Source organism: Tachypleus tridentatus, chromosome 1 (assembly GCF_004210375.1).
Source record: "Tachypleus tridentatus isolate NWPU-2018 chromosome 1, ASM421037v1, whole genome shotgun sequence".
Lineage (NCBI taxonomy): Eukaryota > Metazoa > Arthropoda > Merostomata > Xiphosura > Limulidae > Tachypleus > Tachypleus tridentatus.
In genome coordinates this window covers 68,037,232-68,043,271 of record NC_134825.1, presented here as the reverse complement: position 1 = coordinate 68,043,271, position 6,040 = coordinate 68,037,232, and the positions used below count along the sequence as shown (strand labels likewise).

Below are 6,040 nucleotides of genomic sequence, written 5' to 3'. Positions count from 1 at the left end.
CAGTTTCGAAAATATTGATTTCCACAAGCTGTGTAACATTAATAGAAGCATGGAAAACGCAGTTTAATTTTTTTAAACAAAGGTGTCTATTTTAATGAAAATTTAAAATACGTGAAGAATGATGTATCGCCATCTTTATCCTAAAGTAATTTCACGTGAATTTGTTCAACTGGATATGATAGAAGTATAAGCATTCATCACGTTAAAGGTGTACAAGCCACCAGTGAAGTTCGAACTCACGACCCCTGGTTTACAAAACCAGTGCTCTACCTCTGAGCTATGATCGCTCGTTGCTTTATTTGAAAAACGTATAATTTCGTTAAGAAACTATACAGTATGTTTAATATCAACTTATCGTTCAAAATATTAATATAGCATTGTTAAAAGAATCACACGTAAAAAATATAATATTAAGAACATCTCTTCGACAACATTTTCAACGGTAAGGTATTGTGCTGTTTCCTCCTCTGTTCAGGTATATAATCTGTATATTAATCGCGGAGAGGTGTTCAGGACTATCTATATGCAATACCTATCGAGTTCACATAATAAATCATTTTTTCTCCGCATTTTATCGAAATATTTTATTGTAGTATGTAGGGGTCTATCTACTATTGTTTGTTGGTTTGAATATTTATGCATAAACTTTGAAGAAGTGGTTTTTGGGCACTCTACATGCTGTCGAAAGTAGTATATTTTATAATGACTCTTGTTTGGTTTAGAATTGTTCTTTGCTAACGTTAATCCACGCTGGAGCTGCATAGTCTATTACAGTTATATACGTTTTGTATATTTTGAGGATGGTTTCAGCTGTTACTCCATTGTTTTTACCAGTTAGGCTCCTAGGATAGTTTGTTCTTCGCCTAATGCTTTTGTTGTTAAATCTGATTATTATTGTTTCAGTTAACCTTAGTAAGTGATATGCCTTTTGTCTAAGTTTTCTGAATCCGTTTTGTCTCTCGAGTAATTTTGACGTTATTTCCAAAAATGTGGAGAATCTATTACTGATTATTCGTTCAAGAATTTTTCATACACAGCTGGTCAGGCTGATTGGTCGATAACTGTTTGGTTTATTGGCTAGCATACCTTCTTTATGGAACATTAATGTATTAGCTTGCTTCCAAGAAACTGAGATGTAGCAAGGGTAGAGCGATAAATGAAAAATTTCTAATAGATGATCAAATAATTTCGAAGTGCCTTTCTTGAAGAGAATTTCTTGTATGCCGTCCTTTTCTGGTGATTTGTTTCTTGAATTCTTAATTGCTTGTTTGAGTTATGTTAATGTAAATTTTTAAGAAGCGGTAGATTATTATAGTCATTTATTTTGTGGTGTTATCGTTGTTAATATTGATTGGGAAATATGGTTTGGATAATTCTGTGTTATTTGTTACATGACTGTTTACTCTATTGTAAAAATAGGTGTTCACGTCAGGGTCGTTTTGTTTTAAAAGTGTTTTGTAGTTGTTGTCTGGAGGCTTCTGCTTTTTCTTTGTTTGTGTGCGCTAATGTGTTATTTTATTATAGTGTTGGGTATTTTCTTGTTGTGGCTTCTTTGGTGAGCCTTTATAGGTGCGACCGAAACTTTCTAGGATCGGTTTTTTTTCGTTTAGTTGGGAGCAGATGTTATCCGATTTTTCTTCTTTTTACAATATAATTTCTGGTCTGATTTTATTTCTCATACTGCTTATTTGTGTTTTTATTTCTTTGTCTCTTGTTGTCATGAGCTGTCTTCTTAATTGTCTTGGTTTCTAGATGTCATGTTCTTTTCCTACTAAGTGGTTGTCGCCATCGCTCCAGTTTAGGCGACCGGCACTTTCGTTGTCCAAGTGAAGTCTTAGACTTCCTCGCGTTTAACAGTTTCTGTATTTGAGTATTTTTTTAGTGCTCTTTCACCCATATACGTGTATATATCTCACTCAGAAGAAGGGATAAAAGTTTTTTACTGTATATTCAAGTGGTCTTTAAAAACTCTCCATTCTTCTTGCTTATTCTCACTGAAGGTCTCCTGATCTCATTGCTTAGAATTGTTTGCTTGTTGTGAATTTCGCGCAAAGCCACACGAGGGCTACTTGCGCTAGCCGACATTAATTTAGGAGTGAAAGACCAGATGAAAGGCAACTAGTCTTCATCACCCACCGCCAACTTTTGGGCTACTCTTTTACCAATGAGTAGTGGGATAGACCTATCACATTATAACAGCCCCACTGTTCAAAGAGAAAGCATGTTTGATATCACAGAGATTCGAGCACGAAACCTTACATTACGATCCGAGAGCATTAACCACCTGACCACGCCTCTGAAAGTTTTCTGCTTCAAGACTAAATAAAACAAAAATTAACAGCAGCAAATTGTTTTTATTTATTGCTTTTCAAATTTATATGTCTCAAGGTTAACTTATAAACTTCAGAGTACGTAATTATGTTAATGATTCATGGCATGAGCAACTTTTTACAAATGTCACAACGTTAAGTGTCCTTTATGTGACATTTTAGTTTCTAATGATTGGCTGGTAGACAACACATTAATGTACAGTTGTACGAGTGGTAAGAACAGGTGACCCCTTCAGGTAGTCTTTGGTGTCTGTTCGTAGAGTTCGTCTCCTGTTCTTTTATCCACGCGTAACCGGAATAAAAGTTTTCGGCAAGAAAAGAAGTCGGTTCTAATATGCCTCAGAATATGAATTATCTTTATAGACATTCCGATCTGAGAGCGATAATTAACATAAAATTATAAAAAAAATAAATAAATAATGAAAATAAGAAAAACGGTGAATCCAAATGGAAATATTGTATTTTCCAGCCAAAAACTAGGTGCTCTAAGAAAGTAAAGAAACAAGGCTGGAAGTGGTGTTTACATTATGTTTTCGAACAAAAAACTTCTATTTTCACTCCATATATACAGCGTTTATCAATTTTAGTAAAGTCAAACTAGGGATTTATATTAATTTAAGAATTTTATAGTAAATATATCACCAACCGAATGTATTGACATAAACCTATTCCACAACATCTTTCCCACAACCAAAATACAATTGTAATATGTGATCTAAATAGTAAACATAAAAACTTTGACATAAATCCACAAATACAAATGGATGACACCTATTGCAATTCATTGATGAAATACCATCGCCCTAATAAACGACAGTGAACCTACGCATACCACGTATGCTACAAATACAACTGATACCTTAGACACCTCCTTAAATATCAGACCAAAGCTATTAAATTTGAACGTGGGAAAAGATGTTGACAGTGATCTTCTACCAATATGGTAGATATGGTACCAATATGGTACTTTCGATCTCACCCCCGATGAAGATATAACCTTTAAAGAAGACAAATTCGACTTCAAAGAAGCTGATAGTTGTAGTCAAATAATCACGGTGTGCCTACTAAAAGCAGCAAATAACTAAAAATAACGCATGGAAATCAAACAAACAACTAATAACACTCATAAAACAACGAAGACAATTAAGAAGACAGTTCATGGCAACAAGAGACAAAGAAATAAAAACACAAATAAACAGTATGAGAAATAAAATGAGACCAGAAATTATATTGTTAAAACAAGAAAAATGGACAACTTTTGCTGCAAACTAAATGGAAAAACCGACCCTAGAAAGTTTCGGTCGCACCTAAAAAGACTCACTAAAGAAGCCACAACAAGAAAATACGCAACATTAAAACAAAATAACACATTAGCGCACACCGACAAAGAAAAACCAGAAGCCTTCAGACAACAACTGCAAAACACTTTCAAAACACAACGACCCAGACGTGAACGCCTATTTTTTCAATACAGTAAATAATTATGTAACAAATAACACAGAATTATACAAACCATATTTTCTAGACAATAATAACAACAATAACACCAATAACATAAATGACTTTTACAATCTACTGCTTACCAGAAAAATAACATTAGCAAATCTACGGGCTCTCAGAAAGTAAAGAAACAAGGCAGGAAGTAGTGTCTACATTATGTTTTTGAGCAACAAATTCTATTTTCCCTCCATGTCTAGAGCATTTATCAACTTTAGTAAAGTCGAACTTGTGATTTATATTAATTTTAGAATTTTATAATAGATATATCAAAAACAGGTTATTTTCCAAGCAATTTTGGAAATATTGATTTCCACACGCTGTATAAAATTAATAGGAGCATAGAAAACGCAGTTTAATTTTTTAAATAACAATGTCGCTTTTATTGAAAATTTAAATTATATGAAAAATAATGTATCCCCATATTTATCGTAAAATAATATTATGTTATTTTGTTCAATTATTTTGGTAATGAAAATAAAAACATCCGTCAAGTTCAAGTTATACAAGCCACCAGTGAGGTTCGAACTCACGACTCCTGGTTTACAAGACCAGTGCTCTACCCCTGAGCTATGATGGCTCGTACATATCGGTTAAAAACACATTATTTCTCTTTAATCTTATACAGTATATTAAATATTCGCTTGTCGTTCAGTAGGTTAATTTAGCTTTGTTAAAACGATCACACGTAAAAAAACATATTAAGAACATCTCTTCGACAACATTTCCAGCAGTAAGGTTTTGTACTGTTTTCTCCTCTGTTCAGATATATAACAGTTGTTTTTTGAAATTACGCATTAAGCTACACCGCTTTTTATTATTGTAAGCAAGCATACATTCGGCTGCGCTACTAGTGGAGGCAGCGCACACAATAGTTCAATTCTGTTTGTTATTCTCCAAACACTGCATAAAGAAAGCATTTATTTGAATTTTATTTTTTAGATTTTTCTACACATAAATATCAACCTACCAGTTATGAAAAGAATTTTTTCAAACATTAATGAAGCATCATTGAAAATGGTGTCATATAAATATATCTGTTTACGAAGGTGGTCATCTGATCAAAAAAGTACAGCCATATATCATAAAATAAACCATTTTAAAAACTGCAAAAACAGGTGCTGATCATTTTATAGACATTTATTTGTGAGAGTCTTATGATATACATAATTTTTTCACAAATTATTTAACAAGATAATTAAAACAGAGAAACCTTAACACTTTTTACACACAACAGGGACAACAAAGATCAATATAATATTCTTTCTTCGAATCTACTTCCTGATTTAGGAGTTACAATAGAAATAATATTTAAACTAAAGATATTGTGTTCAAGCATTAATTTTGATTCAATATGAATACTACTATTATTTCATTGTGTTATATGCATCACCTGTACAAGAAGCCTTTTCATTATGTTAACACTTACGTTAGGTAAATATTATTCTCTATAAATCATACATTTAAAAATGCAAGCATAAATTGTTAAAATCAGTAGTAGAGTGTTGGTCAAATAACCCATATGTTATGAGTTCCATCCTCGCAGTTGGATTTCGTATTTTAACATTCAAACAATTAAAATTTAGTAGTGGATTCCTTCTCTCGTTTGTTTAAAAATATCGAAATCGACGAAATTGTTTATGCGTTTAGAAGCTGTTTGAGATAATCCAATTAAATTATAGATATAATTATACTAAGGAAAAACATTCATTAATTTACTTCAACCAGTAACTAATTTTTTTCCTAATTATTTTACTACTTAGTAACTGTAACTATCTCAGATTATAAATGATATCACAAAGATATCAAAATTCTATATTTACTTATTCTAGAATATTACTTTTATTACATGTGGTTATTATTTTTATAAACATATTTCTTCATTAGAAATTATCGCACCCTGATCGGAATGTCTATAAAAATAATTCATTTTCTTAGGAATTTTACCATCGACTTTTTCCTTGCTGAACACTTTTATTTCGATGATGCGTGTGTAAAACCCCCGCTAATACAGCGGTATGTCACCGGATTTACAACGCAAAAATCAGGGTTTCGATTCCCCTCGGTGGGCTGAGCAGATAGCCTTTTGTGGCTTTGCTATACGAAAAACACACACCCGCGCGTGTGTAAGATGTCACGACGAACGCAACGAACATGAAGCAAAGACCGATTGAAGGGGTCACCTGTTGTGGCCATTCGTAAAGCAATACACG

The 6,040-nt window shown here is 32.7% G+C and overlaps 2 non-coding genes across 2 annotated transcripts; both read right to left on the bottom strand.

The window, feature by feature from the left end:
* Positions 1 to 215: 215 nt before the first annotated feature.
* TRNAT-UGU (transfer RNA threonine (anticodon UGU)) lies at positions 216 to 287 on the bottom strand. The gene has a single exon. It is a non-coding gene; the product is annotated as a tRNA-Thr (tRNA).
* Positions 288 to 4,335: 4,048 nt separating this feature from the next.
* Positions 4,336 to 4,407, bottom strand: TRNAT-UGU (transfer RNA threonine (anticodon UGU)). Its single transcript has one exon. It is a non-coding gene; the product is annotated as a tRNA-Thr (tRNA).
* Positions 4,408 to 6,040: the final 1,633 nt, after the last annotated feature.